The 15,633-nt window shown below is 46.4% G+C and overlaps 1 protein-coding gene across 6 annotated transcripts in view; it reads left to right on the top strand.

Annotated features, from left to right (window-relative positions):
- Pdzd2 (PDZ domain containing 2) overlaps positions 1-15,633 on the top strand; it is a 401,332-nt gene that overhangs the window by 168,669 nt on the left and 217,030 nt on the right. The window contains exon 1 of one of the 6 annotated variants that reach the window (XM_023702363.1): positions 9,941-10,682. The exons of the other annotated variants lie outside the window; for them this stretch is intronic. The gene's annotated coding sequence lies outside the window, so the exon portion shown is untranslated. Of the gene's footprint in view, positions 1-9,940; positions 10,683-15,633 lie in introns of those variants that run through there. 6 annotated transcript variants of the gene reach the window in all.

Genomic DNA, 15,633 nt, shown 5'->3' with positions numbered 1-15,633 from the left:
TTTTTTTTTTCTTTTTTTTTTTGTGGAACCGGGGATGGAACTCAGGCCCTTGCACTTGCCAGGCAAGCCCTTATTCTACTGAGCCATTTTGCTGGCCCCTGCCATTACTTCTTTAGTGCCACCCTTGTCTCTTAAACTCATACCACCCATCAGCACCAAGCATGGTGCCTGGCTCAGTAACCCATATTCTAAAAGAAATTCTTGTGCTAAGTTAGGTTTTTTCAGGGAACAAGAAGAGGCTTGCCCAGGTTATTTTAGTCCAGTGATAGCGAAACTTTTAGAGGTTTCAGTGATACAAACAGCCCCCTGCAGCATGCATACCATAGGTTCACCACCAGTCTTAGGCAACTGGAGTTTATCAGGAGGATCTCAGCAACTTAAAGAGCTCTAGGCAGAGGTGATTTATCAGGAAAGTCTTTGAAGTAGGGGGCATTTTTGAGCAAAGCATTGAAGATGAGTAGGTGTTCGCCAAGAGATCAAGCCAGGGAAGGGGCACCATCGATGTACCTGCCTGGGCCAATCGGCACAATACAGTTGTCAGTCCTTTTTCTTAGCATCAGCAGTCTGACTGTCAGGAAGAGTAAAGGACTATATGTCTCCTGGCCCACAACTTCACCTTTCTGGGTGAGGTAGCCAGAAAGCAAGTCCTTGACCTCTGCCCTGTGCACAGTGGGTCTTAGCAAACAAGCACAGAAGTAACGTCACTATCTGCTTTTATAAACTTGGCAATGTCTCCAATTAGCTCCTTCCGGCAGGTCTTTCTGAACTAATTGCATCAATATTCTGGAGGCAGGATTGCCTGCCTGACTTTGTCCTCAGGCCTAGAGAAGGAATGCTGCATGAGCTACACCCCTCTCCGGTGCTGAAGCCAACACTCCAAAGTGTCAGGGGACTGACGCTCACCCATTCTTTCTAACCAACTTATCTTCAAAATACTTCATTACACAAATGAAGAAATATTTCTAGCTTGTATTTTATTAATTACCAAACCTTCTGCTATAGATTTTGGGGATTTTTGTTTATTTGAATTTAGTTTTGGATTTTAAGTCAGAGTCTTGCTATGTAGCTCAGGCTGGCCTCGAACTCATTATGTAGCCCAGCCTGCTCCCATACTTGTAGCAATCCTCCTGCCTAATCCTCCTAAATGAAGACTACATATGCCACCACACCTGGCTTGCTGTAGACTTTGATAATGACATTATTAAGTGATTACTCCAGCTATAAGCTGTAAATTCATGATACACATGTCCTCTAGACATTACCTCACAGCCTGGGGAAGGCTGACATTGTACAGTCGGCATCAACATATTTTAAAATAAATTTCAAACAAGATGAAGGGTGTGCAGGTGAGACAGGAGGAGATATGGCAGTACACTATGGATATCTGTCAGTTATAGCCAGTACACAGCTCTGCAGATCCCTACATAGGATGGCCAGACTGATGTTAGAAGGAGAATATAAAAAGATGGCGGCCACTGGACCTGTGGCCGCCATCTTTTCCTTATCCTGGCTCACTCTGCGTTCAGGGCATATTTCCTTTTCTCATACTTCCTTCTTCAGAGCACTTCTTGTCTTTAGACACTTCTCTCTCTTCTTGCATCTTTCTTATATAAAACCTTTCCTTAAGCCTTTAGCAAAGTAAAACCTCTAGGTTCTTCAATTGTCCTGTTCAGTTTTTTATTCAGAACAACAAGAACCTGAAAAGGAGCCCAGGGTACCCCATATCCAGTAACACAAGGACAATCCAGGCAGGGTGAGAGTGATCCAGCAAGGCTCATGAGTAAATTCACATTAACCGTTTTACAGTTGGTATGAGGTAAGTCCATGGAAGTAGATCTCTGAGAACTTAAATACCAGAGATTCGTTTAGATTAAGATCAATGTAACTTAATGTCTTTCTTTAATTGTGCAATTGGAAAAATAGTATCTGCTACGTGGGTTGGGGGGATTAAAAGAAATTACACAAAAGAGTTTAGTATGATCCCTGATAGCATATGTCCAATAAACATTAGTCATGCCAGGTATGGTAACAGATGCTCATAATCCCAGAGGTCAAGAGGCTGAGGTAGAAGGATCAAAAGTTTGAGCTTGGCCTGCAACTTAGTAAGACCTTATCTCAAAATTTTAAAAATGTGGTGGGTACTGGGATGCAGCTCAGTATGAATGAAGGCCCTTGGTCTGATTCCTAAACAGAAAGGAAGGAAGGAAGGAAGGAAGGAAGGAAAGAAGGAAGGAAGGAAGGAAGGAAGGAAGGAAGGAAGGAAGGAAGGAAACTCTTTTTACTTTTCATTGTCATTGTTCATTGTTAATACTAGGGTAATAAGCGTTGTTTCTAGTGCATAGCTCTGCACCACGCTCATGATAGGCACGCCATCAGTAATTTCAGGAATTAATTCATTTGCAAATCTATTTATACTCCTTCCTTCATTGGGCTGGGCCCTGGCAATCGAAGAGTGAAAGGACACATGTCCTCCCCCTTGCAGTCTGCACAGGGGAGCAGATGGGTGAATGGGCAGCAAGGCTGCTCTTGGCGCAACGAGGAAGGCCCCAGATAGATTCCAGGGAGGCTCAGAGTGAAGTCCCTGCAGGAAGTGATATCTGAGTCCTGGGCAGGGAGTAGGAATTGCGTCCATGAGGGGAGCTGAGCAGAAGAGACAGCCCCAGGCTGTGTGCGTGCAGGTGCCCCAGGGAAATGAGCACATGCGTTGTTCTGCTCCATTCTGAGCAGGCCATCTGACATCGCACTTAAAGGAGACTGGGGGCTTTGATACAGTTTTAAATTTTCTCATTTATTTTTTTTTAATTATTTTTTTAAATTTATTTTTATTTTAACATTTAGTGTGTGTGTGTGTGTGTGTGGCCAGCTCAGCCCACCAGGGGGCGTGGCTGGCTGGCATGTGGTGCTGGAGGATTGAACCGCAGTCCCTGTGCTTTGCCAAGCTTGTTCCAAGTAGGTGCTTTAGACCACTGAGCCATCTCTCCAGCCCCAAATTTTCTCATTTACAATTATGCTAAAACTACTCATACTTTCTAATTATATAAGCTAGAAATAGGCAAAGATATCAAGTAGAGAAAGGAGGTGGAAACACACACACACACACACACACACACACACACTCTCTCTCTCTCTCTCTCTCTCTCTCCTTTTGGTTTGTGTCAATGTGATTTATGTTCTATCCAAGAATGAAAGCTTTTATTTTATTTATTGATTGATTTGTTTGGTACAGGGTCTCGCTACACAGCCAGTTCAGACTCATGGTGATCCTCCTGTCTCAGCCTCCCCAGTGCTAGGATTATAGGATTTACCACCACATCCTGTTCCAGGGCCAGCACGGCATGCAGTACCCAGGATCAAACTCAGGAGATCTTGCTCTTGCCAGGCAGGTGCCAAGAATCTCCCCAGCCCAGGAAGTTTTTATTTTTATGTGGTTTTTTTTTTTTATTATTTTTTTTTAATTTTAGGGAAGGGTCTACTGGGTGTTCACAGTCTCACTACTATATGGGACTCCTAGTCATCTGCCTGTTTACAGCCTCCCAAGAGCTGGGATTACAGGCACATTCTACCACACCCAGTCTCAATTGCAGCCTCGGCATTCCCCAGGGGCAGGGCTGGCACAGCAGGCCCGGGGATCGAAACCCTGGCCCCTGCTTGCTTTAATCTGTAGAGCTGTTTGGCCGGCCCTTACATTTCTGTTCTTAACAACCATTTTGGCCAAATCTGTTGTTGAAGTCTACAAGTCCTGGCTGCGTGTCCTCTTTGCTTCCGCTCTGCTTTCCCATTGGCAGTCTCTGTCAGGGCTCACTGGATGAGCTGACCGTGAAAAGTGGGTGGTGGGCAAAGGGCGTGAGACCAAGCAGATCTGTCTGTGACTTTCTGGCTCTTGTACTGTATTAATTCAGAGTGGGGGAAACATGAGCTGAGGAAGCATTCACAGCAAAATAGCAAAGTCGCCACAGAAGCTACCAGCGAGGAGGAGCGCAGCTTTGCACAAGTTCTCCGGGCACCACCACTGACATCGCTTTTGCTGGTCTCGGGCTCCCAGGGTCAGACTGAGTTCAGTTCAGAATTCCTTTCTCCGGGTCTGGGTATTTAAAAATTCAGGTTATCGGTTAATTAACTCTCATCTAAACCCATGCCATGGCAAGACCACACCTCGACTTAGGTGTGACCAGCAAAATATCTTATGATTCATACAGTGTCTTAGGACTCAGGCTGTTCATGGACAGGTTTACCCAGCAAGGGTTTGCTGAGTTCTTACTAGGAATATGGTACTGTAAGAAACAGGAAAAGGGGGCAGGGGAGATAGCTCAGTAGGATAAGGGCCTGAGTTCAATCCCCGGTTCCACAGAAAGAAAGAAAGAAAGAAAGAAAGAAAGAAAGAAAGAAAGAAAGAAAGAAAGAAAGAAAGAAAGAGAAAGAAAAGGAAAGAAAAGAAAGGGAAAAAGAAGTGAGGACTTTTTTTTCTAGTACTGTAGACTGAATCCAAGGCTTTCACAAAGGGCTATATCCCCAGACAGGGTGTTACTAAATCACCTAGGCACTTGCAATCCCTCTGCCTCCCCTTCCCAGATTTTAATAGATTTTTTAAAAAGTTTTTATATCTCAGTACTATTTACACTTTGAACTTGATAATCCTTTGTTGATAGGGACTGTTCAGGGCTTCATAGAATATTTAGCTGTACCTTGGGTCCCTACCCATTAGATGCCAGTTATGACTGCACTCTGCCTATAGTTATGACTACAAAAAATATCCTCGGACTTTGCCAAATGTCCCTGATGCAGTGGGAGTCTCTGGCTGAGAATTATTTGCTTATGATATCAGACATCTTCCTAGACACTTCATGTACACTTTCTAATTTAGTCTTTCCTCTTTAAGGAAGGTGGTTTGACTATGAGAAACACTCACCTAGAGTCCTAAGGTAGTAACTCTGAGAGTTGGACTTTAAGCCCAGGTTTTTGTCATTCCGCTGCACCTCCAGGCTGACAAACGTCATGGCTTCAACCCCAAAGCAACTTCAGAGCTGGCTGGAGACATGTGACAGGAGCCAAGTAAGTTACTCTGCTTATTGAAGAATAAGTTACTTGAGCACTCAGAAGGAGGTGACAGTGGCCTAGGGAAGTCGGGGAGCCCACCCCACAGTGATCACAGCATTCTTTGCATGTTTGTGGGTAATCACTGGCCTGGGACACTGAGTTTGTGCTGAGGAGTGGCAGGAGGAAAGTTTTGCCTAAGGAGCATCGTATAGCCCTTTAAGAGAATCACTGATTCAGAATGCCTTTTGTTTATGTTTTGGCTTCTCTACCTATTAGTTGCATGACCATGAGCTACTGAGGAAAATCTGTTTCATCATCTTCAGCCTCCATGGCTAGGCTACAAGGTGACATCTGTGAGTGGAAGGCCGGTCTCTGTTTGCATGAGCCACTCCCTGGGTCCCCAAGCCCACTGGTTCAGGCCCTCTTCATGGCTCCGGGGCCGAAGCATTGGTATCACCTTCCCAATAGGGATAAAAAAGGGAAAGGAAGCATCAGGGGTATCTGCTGAGACTTCTAGTCACTCACCCATGCACTCAGTCAACATTTGCCAAAGACCCTTTCAATTCAGGGCGTCCTATTTCTATTAGCTGCATCTGTAGTGACAATAAGTCATCTACTTGCTCTGTGTCAGCTGGGTAGAATGTCATTGTTTAGTTTCAGAATAACTCAAACTTACTTATGTGGATTGTGACAAAAATCCTGAGGTTTTCTTCTTGTATTTGTGTGGACTGTATCAAAATCCTGAGGTTTCTTCTCATGCTCTGCTTGGTGTCACTGCGGGGCTTTGTACTTAGGGAGATCTGAGGGCGTGATGTGGTTAGGGATCTTCTCCTGGGAATTTCCGCTTTCTTCCTTTCTCCAGCTTTTTATAGCTACATAAGGTTTAGATCTGTTAGCAAACACTCGTATAATTATGCCCCTCTCTGTTTATAGACTTGGGATAAATTGTCTTAATGGGAAAATATCTGTCCTTTGGAGTAACTTGGATCAAGGCATTTTATTTTGTGTGTGGTTCATTTGCCTTTCTTAAAATCATTTTGATGTGTGCTTCACTTAAGAATCATCTATAGTTGATAAACAACAGCATTCAATAAACCTCATTAAGAATCTTGTCGTGATCTAAAAGTAGTTGACACTGGGAAAATATGTGACCCATCTATGTGTTTTCTCATGAATGCTAAATCCAAAAAGATCGTTGGGTTTTAAGACTCTTAAAGGACTTCTGATAAGAAACCCTGTGAAATAGTTGACCAGAGAATCTTGACCACCAGGATCCAGGAGAATTTCGATTCAGCTCAGTGTGTCGTAGGGCAGCATCACAGGCAATAATACTCTGATTCATTCATTCAATTGTCACAGGAGAACTATGATATATAAAGGATAGATTAAAAATGAATGGTGAGTTTTCTGGTTCATAAAATAGAGGTCAGTTTTGTACAGGTTCTTCAGCTTTGTAGGAGTGTATCAGACATCCTCCCACTGAAAAAGGAAACTTCATCCTTCTTTTTCTGTCCTACACTGGGTAAAGAAAATTTCATTCCACAGGTGATTAAGCCTGTGGAAGGCTTGGTATTTAGTCAGTTTGGGTCAACAAGCATAAATGTGTTTTTTTCCTCCAACATTTCCTTCTTCTAAATTGCTAAAAACACATAATGACAGGAGGCCGTCTTGTGATGATTGAGTACAACCCTTCTGAATCAGACTAAATGGGTTTGAATTGGGACTCCCGACATTTAGTAGCTATTACTTAAGCTCTTTGTGACTCAGTTTCTTTGTGTTAGAATAAAGCTAATAATTATTCCCACTTCATAGCACTATTGCAGAGAATAAACAAGATAGCCAGTCTACATAAAATAGATTAGGCACAGTGCCCAACATAATTATAGTGAGAGTTTATAATTCATAGTTATTATTATCATCAACTGATATTTAGATCATCACAAAAAGTGATGCTTCCTGTACACTGCAACAATATACGCGTGAGAGTGTCGCCAGGGAATATACTTACCACCTATTTCAGAATCTCAGGTTGAACATATTCCTAGAGGTATCTACCCCAATTAGAGATGAAGGTCCAGTTCTGGGGGATCATTAGATTGTCACAGCCCCTTGTTCGTAAGTTAGGGAGCACAGAGGCTCAAGATCTCTGCTCTGACACTTGGTGGAAGAACTGAAGAACACCACAGCTCTAGAAAGGGATGGAAGACATTCTTACATAGCTCCGGCCTAAAATGCAAGACTTGAATGCCATCAGATGACATTCAATAAGGCTGCACAATGACGTCAGATGAGATTTTGAATATCAAGTCAGTTACCATGAGGACAGATAAGTCTTCTACAAATCAGAGCCACAGTGTGACGTTGCATTTTGAGTCTCTTCCCTCTCTGTCCTCTGCAGAGATGAAGAGCAGCTGGTGGGTATCCTTTTTATAATAACCCTTCAAATACAAGACTGTTAAGTTTGCCTTTATGCTCTTTTTCACCGTAGACTAAACAACTCCAAGTCCTTCAACCTTCCCCCATAGCTTCCATTTTCTGTCTTTTTAATCATTTATGTTCTCCTTTGGAACCTTTCCAATGTCTTCACATCCTCCTTTAAAATGAGAGCCCTCAATAAATAAATAAATATAATAAGGGACCTCAGGCAAACATACCCCTTCATAAGCATGTGTCTGCTAAAAATTCTTTATCGGGGTGTACAGGAAACAGCAGAGGCACTTCCATTTTGTGTCAACCCCCCAGCAATGTGAACAACCCAGTATTGTTTTTCCTGTTTCTTATCTGAAAGGCAGGCAGGCTCCAATTAAATGCACGACGTGCCATGATCTTCACCTCTTTGTCAGTTTTTCTTGAATTTAGACATTAAGCCCCATTTAGGCCCTTCCCGCTGATTATCCCCCCCAGGGATACCTCTTTGTCATCAGCCATCATGCCAAACTCTCAACTGTCTTGAATGAACCATTTCCTTAATGTATTGAAGCCATTTGGATTCCCAACATATCAGCAGTTCCCACTCAAATTCATGTTATTTGAAGACTCAGGGTGTGCACAAGTATTACTTAAACCAGACCCAGGATAAAATCGTAGAGCACATTTTAAGCACTCCTTTGTTTACTGAGCCACTGATCTCTTTTCCAGTCAGCAGCAAAGGCTGAGTAGGGAAAAGACAGCCCAGATCCTATCATTCTGGCCTGCTGATGAGAATGACATATGCATTCAAAGGCTTTCCTGAAATTAAGATATTATGCAGATGTGGTCAAATCTTTAATTCTGAGCACATACATACCCTAAACTGTTCTTAAGCCACAAAGACTGGGGAGGAGAGGAGCAGAATATTTACTGCATTATACTTAAAACTGTAGATCTACTTTTAAACTGCACTGATTTAAGCATCATAAATTACATACCGGATTGAAGGAATGAAGAAGGTTAGAAGCTTTAAAGCGTTAAGAAACTGCCAGTGGGAAAAGCACTCAGGAAGTGCAGAAAACTTCTGAAATTATTATTAGAAAATTATTCAATTTGAACTTAGCCCCCATAAAACTTTTCAGATACAGAGATGCCACATAAAAGAACGCTCATGAATCCACTAGGACTTCCACCTCATTAGCAGAAGATCTGGAAAAGGGAAATAGGGTAGGAGCTAATACTCATTAGAATGCCTGAAAGGCACACACTTTCTGCTAGAGTTCTAATACACTTTGCTTTTTCTGAAATCCGCCTAACTTGCCTTGGTCTAGGAAGTGTAACCTTTTGGGAACTAGCCCTCAAAGCTTGTCTTCCTGGGCACATATAATTCCCTTGATCTGTATTAGGTGGTGTTGGTTATAGTACGCATACATCCTGGAGATTAACGTTATGCTAGGGTTCTTCGTTGCTGTTGTTTTGTTTGGGAGTGATTTCTCAGCTTCCAGTACTTCCAAGGGAGGAATGTCATAACCCAGCACTCTGGCCTGGTTCTGGTTTGTTGTAAGACTGGCCTGATGAAGCAACTGAAGATAATTCCAGGACTGGTAATTGTGCTGATTAGGTACCAGGTGCTCCTCGTAGCTTCTTGAGAGTGCACAGATTTCCAGCCTGGACTTGACCTGGGTTTGCCCCTCCTAGGCTCTAATTACCCATTCTAGTGGCAGTAATGGCACTGGGAATTGAAGTCTTCTTTGGTCTCCTCTATTACAGCTAATTGCTTTGAATTCCATCAGATCTGTCCTTTGTAAAGCCCCTTTACTGGATGCTTAGACGAAAATAATCTCTGGGGAAATGTAGAGTGGAAGGAGAGGGAGGTGAGATTCCCGGGCGAACCCCACGAAGGGGAGATGGTGTGCCTCGCTGTGCAGGCACAAGGCTGGAGGTGGTTTATTTCTTCTGAGATTCACGCCATTGACCTCAGGAGCTCGCCATATTTCTAGTCCAGGTCTCCCTAGGACCCCCAACTTGGAGTCCTCCCAAAGCCGGGTGAAAATGAGTTTTGAGCATAAGTTCCTTAATGGTTTGAGGTTTGGCAGAGCTATGCTTTTATTTTTCAACAAGTGTTAGCGGAGTGGAAAAATGGAATAAAATGCTATCGAAGTTTCGAAGAGCGGTGAAACCATGTGGGGTGGCTCTTGTCTCTCTATCACCCGTCCCTGTACTTTTTCAAAAAAAGCAAACACTTCTTTCCTGCCTTGTTTGTATTCCCATTCCTTTAAGACAGGAAGCGCTCAGTGGGTGTGATGTAAACAGTTGGGGCTCCTGGGTCGGGCTTCCTCAGCAGTTTGCAGCTGGAGACGGCTGGGCAGCCCGAGCCTGCGCAGGCCTCGGGTAGGAGGATTTGTAGCTCGAACCCAGAAGAAGGTGGGCGGGGCGGGAGAAGGTATAAAGGAAATGCTTGCGCGGTGCGGTCACCGGCCATTGTAATTCAGGGTGGCAAATTCGGGTGCCCCAGAAGGAAGAATCAGAGCGGGGATTTATGGAAAGTTCCCTAACATCCCGCCCCATCTGATGGCTGCGATTTTAGTTGCCCCCTAAGAGCCCAGACGTCGGCTGATTATAAAACCGAGCGGTTAGGAAGTGAATGATGTTAGGGCGGGGGTTTCTAGGGAGCGCTCTGGAGCAGGGTGCGGGAACCCGGACACCTCGCGGGGCAGGGCGTTTTCTCCTTCAGTCCTGCTCCCAGTATACTGCAGGAAGCTCCCGAGCCCTTGATGTAAACGAGGCGCCTGAATGAGAACCCCTAACCCGGGCGATCCTCCCCGGGGCGGTTTCCTTTTCCCTGGGAGAGGAGGGAGTGACCGGGCAGGGATTCTGGAATGCTGTGGAGTTTTGACAAGTGAGCCCGCGAGTGGCGAGCCGCGTTAGGATTACGTTACAGTCTTTTCATAACCTCCGCAACCCGGGCCTGAGCGGGGCGGGGGGCTCCCACAGAGCTGAAGCCCACGGAGCCGCGCAGGGCTAGGGGCAGCGGCGCGCGGGAGGGGGGTGGCGTCCGGGGCAGCCGGCCCTGCCCGCCCCCCGGCCGCCAGCAGGTGACCGGGTAATGACCGGCTCCCGGGGCGGCTGAACCCGGCCGGAGCGGATTACCCGGAGCGGAGCTGCTCCTGACCGAGGCTCCGAGGAAGCCGGGAGAGGACTCGGAGAGGAAGCCTCCGAAGGTGACTTCGAAACTGGAGGTAGGATTCTCCCTAGAGGGCAGAAAGGAACCTCAAGCTTGCGCGTCCGGCGCAGGTAGGGTGCACTTCGCAGCCGGGTGCACACAAGTGGGGGGTGGGGCCCGCAGCAGCCGTGAGCGTCTGCAGCACTCTTCCCGCTGGTCGCTGGCGGTTTGGCCTGGGCATCTGCACGTTTGGAGAGGGTTTGCGTTCCTCGGCAGGAGTGATCTGCAGCTAGCTTGTCAGTTTCTGGACGGAAGGAGGCGCCTGGTGTGTGCGCGCCGGGCAGGGCAGAGGAGAGCTCGAGGACTAGGCGGGGTCCTCCCGCGCGGAGCCGCGCAGCGGTTCTCTCGGACGCCTTTTGTAAGAGCCGCGGGTCCGGCGCTCCGATCGTGGGCAGGCTCAGCAAACCAGGCCCCTGACCCCCTGGCAACGTCCCTGGCTGCTGCTTGTTACCAGCAGCCCAGCAAATCTGGGGCAGAGAAAGCTGTGCTTGTTCTCTACTTAGCGACCTGTGTTTATGATCCCATGGGCGATTCCCTAGCGCCTCTGGGGACAGATCTTTACCCCAAGCTACTGAGCAATCTGCCTGGACAAGAGCCCCACCACCGAGTCACAGAATGTTTTCATCAGAGCATCGACAAAGCAGAAGACTTGACGCTGAAAGCTATTTGGAAAGAGGCTGGCATTTTCTATCATGGAGTCCCTCACCACTAGGGAGTTTATAGATACTAGGAGTGACAGTAGGTCAGTTTTGCTCATGAGGTGGAAGGAAAGGAGGAGGTAACGTTAGCTGTCATTCTGGGAACCACTTCTGGGAAGAGATTCTGCGAATATACACAATAAATGTTTTTCATAAAAGTAGGTCAAGCTGAGTTTGCTGTAAGGGAAAGAGCATAAACTCTAGGTAATATAGAACTATCTTTAAATACACAAAATAGAGTACTATAGTTCTTGCAACTCCAAATTCACACTGCAGATGAACGCAAACAGAGTTAAAATGCAAGGCTTTGGGGATCTCTAGTCAAACCTACTGGGCCTGGGGGCAGCTGTGAGACTCGGGTGGTAGTGGAAGTGCCAGAAGGGACACCTGTGCTAGGATCTGTAGAAAGAGAGGCCACAACCCGAGGAGACTGATCAAGCCCCGGAAAGTGACGAAGCAACCCACGTGGACTCTAGGCTGAGACTCGTCCAGGTGTTCACCCTTGTGCCCTGTTCACCCTTGTGCCCGGAGCCTGAAGTGCCGGGCAGACACAAATGTCCAACCTCCAGCGGAGGCCCATCGCAGCAGAGTTACCAAACACTGCTCTTCTGTCTCCTGCCTTGCTTCCACAGTGCCCCAGTACCATGCCTGGCTTCCTCCAAGCCTCGGTTCCTATGGTCCTCTCTAAGCTCTGGGCAGCTCACACTTTGAAATTGTTTTCGCAGGAGAATTCAATTCCACCTAGAGTCCTGGGACAGCAGGGTGTCTTCTCTGGGCTGCAGTGGTGCCCGGCTCTGCCTTTGTCCTGTCTGTTGTGCAGCCTCTATCTGTTCTGCCCTCCCCAGAAGGGGCACGAAGAGAGGGGACCCTGCATGGGCATCTCTTTCTGATACTTGCTTTTCATTCTGGAATTCAGTTCATCACCTGAGCTTCCCTTCTTGCCCTCTATAAGGCTTGTAGCTAAAGACTGTCACAAACCTTGGCTCCTGTGCCTCAAAGACAACCACTTCCAACTCCGTACTTCTGAGCAGCAAGTGCACTCTGCCATCTGGTTCACCTCTGTATGCGACCTTCTTTCTCTCTCTCTCTCTCTCTCTCTTTTTTTTTTTTTTTTTTTTTTTTTTTTTTTTTTTTTGCAGTACCAGGGATTGAACTCAGGAACCTGTGCTTGCCAAGCAAGCACTTATTCTACTGAGCTACCTCCCCGGCCCCACAACCTTCATTCTCAGGTGGATTTGCCTGTCTGCCTAGAGACTGGCTGCTCAGCCACCATCACTGGATGTCCTTTTAGCATACTGGAGATTCATTGCACCTCTTTCTCATGTGGCACCCGCTGTGTTCGAAACCCCTTGTCTTCCTTTTTATGTTCTCTTTCTGGTGAAACACATCTTCCAGACATTCCTAACAAAACATATGTGGGAGGTGCGTTCTTTAGTGGCCCCGAAGTAGGCAGAGCTCACATGGGGTATAGACCCTCTTACGAGCCCCTTTCCCTTTGAATTTCAGAAGCTTTGTTTTTCTGGGTTTCCGTGGTGCTGTTCAGATTGCAGGTGTCCCTAATTCCTGATGCTTTGCGCCCACTTCCCCCTCTAAGGGCTTTCAGGATTTCCTCCTTGTTGCGTATAACACTGCTTCTCTTAAAGATGAGGCCTTGCTGCACTTGGGTGGTACTCCCTTTGCATCCGTCTTGCTAGGCTTCCTATGGGCTTTCCCATTCTGGAAACCTGGACACTGCCTTCCAGTCCTATATAGTTTTCTACTGTGGTTGTGTATTTGTTTTGAGATTTTGTTGTTCTTTGTTTTTAAAATGAGTTTTCACCAAATTCCCTAAGCTGGCCTCAAACTCACAATTCTACTGCCTCAGCCTCCAGAGTAGCTGGGGTTTTCCAAAGGGACTTTTTTTGGTCTTATTTTTACTATTTTCTTTTTTGGTACTATGAATCGAACTCTGGGCCTCACGCTTGTTAGGTAGGCGCTGCACCACTGAGCTACATCCCTGGCCTTAGAGTTTTTAAAATATAAATGTTCTTTTCCCTTCTTGTACAACACCTGCTACCTGGAGGGAGACTCTCAGTTCTGTCTTATTTTTTCTGTCTCCTCTAAAAAGAATTTTACTTTATAGGAAATGTCTTCATTTTTTTTCTTCCAATCCATATACTCTCTATTTGTGTCTGCAATCAAATTTCTAATTCCCAGGAGCTCCTCCAAACTCTGAAATTTTCTTATAACCTCCTGTGATTGTTTCCCAGATGAAAAGCTGCTCAACTGTGTAGATCTCATTTCAACTTCTTTGAAGTGTTTTTCTCCTCCCTGCATTGTTTCTGTTTCCTCCGATTTCCTCTCAGTTTGGTTTGTTTTGTTTTGTAATCTCTTACATGGGAAAGGCCTTCCTCGCGTGTCTGATGAGCTGTGATGATCGCCGAAATGCTCACTGGAAGGCCTGTCCAGATGGGGTCCATGCCCAGAAGTAGCTCCGTCTTCCCAAGAGGGAGACCCGGGACATGTCTCAGAACCCAGAACCAGGCCTGAACGCAGTGGACCTTTCACTGAGGTTGCACCATGACCGAAGGGCATTCGATCTTGGCAGGGCCAGGTCGTAGTGCTTAATAAAAGCTCTGCAGGTGACCCAAATGTGAGGCTGGTGCTGCTGCTCTTGCGAGATAAGCTGCTAGTGGTTTTGTCCCTGGGCTGCTCTCATTCAGAGGGCATCTTTCCTCTCTGAGGAAATAGCCTACGTGAGGGGAAATTTGGGGAAAGAATTCATTGAATACGGCATTGCAGGAGCCAGATGGGAGCGTGCCCAGGAGTCTAACCATTTGCCTTGGAGTCTCTCTCTGGCTCCCAGTTTTGGAGCAGTGCCGCTTCACTCAGCTATGTGTGCCTGGTGCCTCCGAGGTCAGAGCTGCTGTGATTCAGGAGGGAAGCACGTTGCAGAAGGCAGCCCCTCACCAGGCTGTGGCACTGAGGCCGGGATGGGTGTCTGGTGGCTTCATATACAGACCTTTGGTGAGGCTCTGCCTCGGAGGGTTCTCCTGTCCTCTCAGTGTCCAGTACTCCCAATTGCAGGCTCTCTCGGGAGCTCTGGGCAAGAATCCCAGCCTGCTTCCAAGGCTTCCCTGCAGCGGTACTCAGCCTCAGCTTTGTCTCATCTGCAAAGTCAATTACTATTTTGTGTACTGTCACGTTCCAAAATTTTACTGTGATCACTGTTGCTCCTGACACCTGGCATGGAGGGTTGAGCCCAGGAAGCACTGAGCTATGTCCCCAGCTGTTTTTATTTTGAGACAGGTTCTCACTAACTTGACACCATTGGCCTCTAACTTGTGATCTTTCTGCTTTAGCCTCCTAGGTAGCTGAGACTATAGGTGTGAGCAATTTGTAATCCCTACTTGCCCTAAACTTTTATAAAACCTTATACCCCCACCTTACAGTCCATCATGCTTATTGGCAAGTGACCTTCTTGACATGCCCAGCTTTGCCTTTGGACCCCCTCAGTTCTTTCTTCCACATTTATACCATGCCGCTGCGGGTGTCCACTGGGGACAGACATACAAAAGGCCACATAAAACTTTTTCTCAACTGTAGTACTTAAAGCTGCCTCCAGACCCTGCATAGAGTGGTTATTGGGCATTTTTGTGGACATGTTCAAGTCTCCTCTTTTGGGCCACTATGCCACTGCTTATGTCTGGAGTGTCAGCATCTCTGAATGATTGATGCTGCAATTTAGGAAAGTTCCAACTATGAGAATAGCTGTGTACACATTGACTTCCTTAAAATACATTCATGCTTTCTCTCTTAATCCTCTCCAGCAGGTCCCAGAGTGGTAAAGCCATTGTGTGGACTTGGAAACAGTGTTCTCTAAGATGACTGGCCCAGCACTCACTTTGGCAGCATATATACTAAAATTGGACCGATACGATGACTGGCCCGTTCTACTTGTGGCATCTGCAGTCCACACCCCAGTGACAGGTGTAAGATAGAGCCTGCTGTCCAATCTGGGCAATGAGATCTGAAGACAGATCTGTTATGGAGCTAATAGGGAAAGTTTGCTCATGCCTACAAAAGACAAAGTAGACTGCCCCTTTGCTTCTTCTGTGTCTTGTCGGGAACTTCTACAGGCATTGTGCCTTCAGCTTTAGGGTGCAGACAACATGCAAGAGACAGCAGGTGGCAGAGAGCCCCAGAAAAGCACAGGCTGCACCCTACCCTTCCCCCTCACTTCCTGTCTCTTGAGGGGCTTCATTTCCTCCTTGTTGAAACCCTTTTGAC

The sequence above is a fragment of the Octodon degus genome, unplaced genomic scaffold (assembly GCF_000260255.1).
Source record: "Octodon degus isolate 3935 unplaced genomic scaffold, OctDeg1.0 scaffold00149, whole genome shotgun sequence".
NCBI classification, from domain to species: Eukaryota; Metazoa; Chordata; class Mammalia; order Rodentia; family Octodontidae; genus Octodon; species Octodon degus.
The sequence above is the reverse complement of the archived record's forward strand: the minus strand, read 5'-3'. Positions and strand labels throughout refer to the sequence as shown.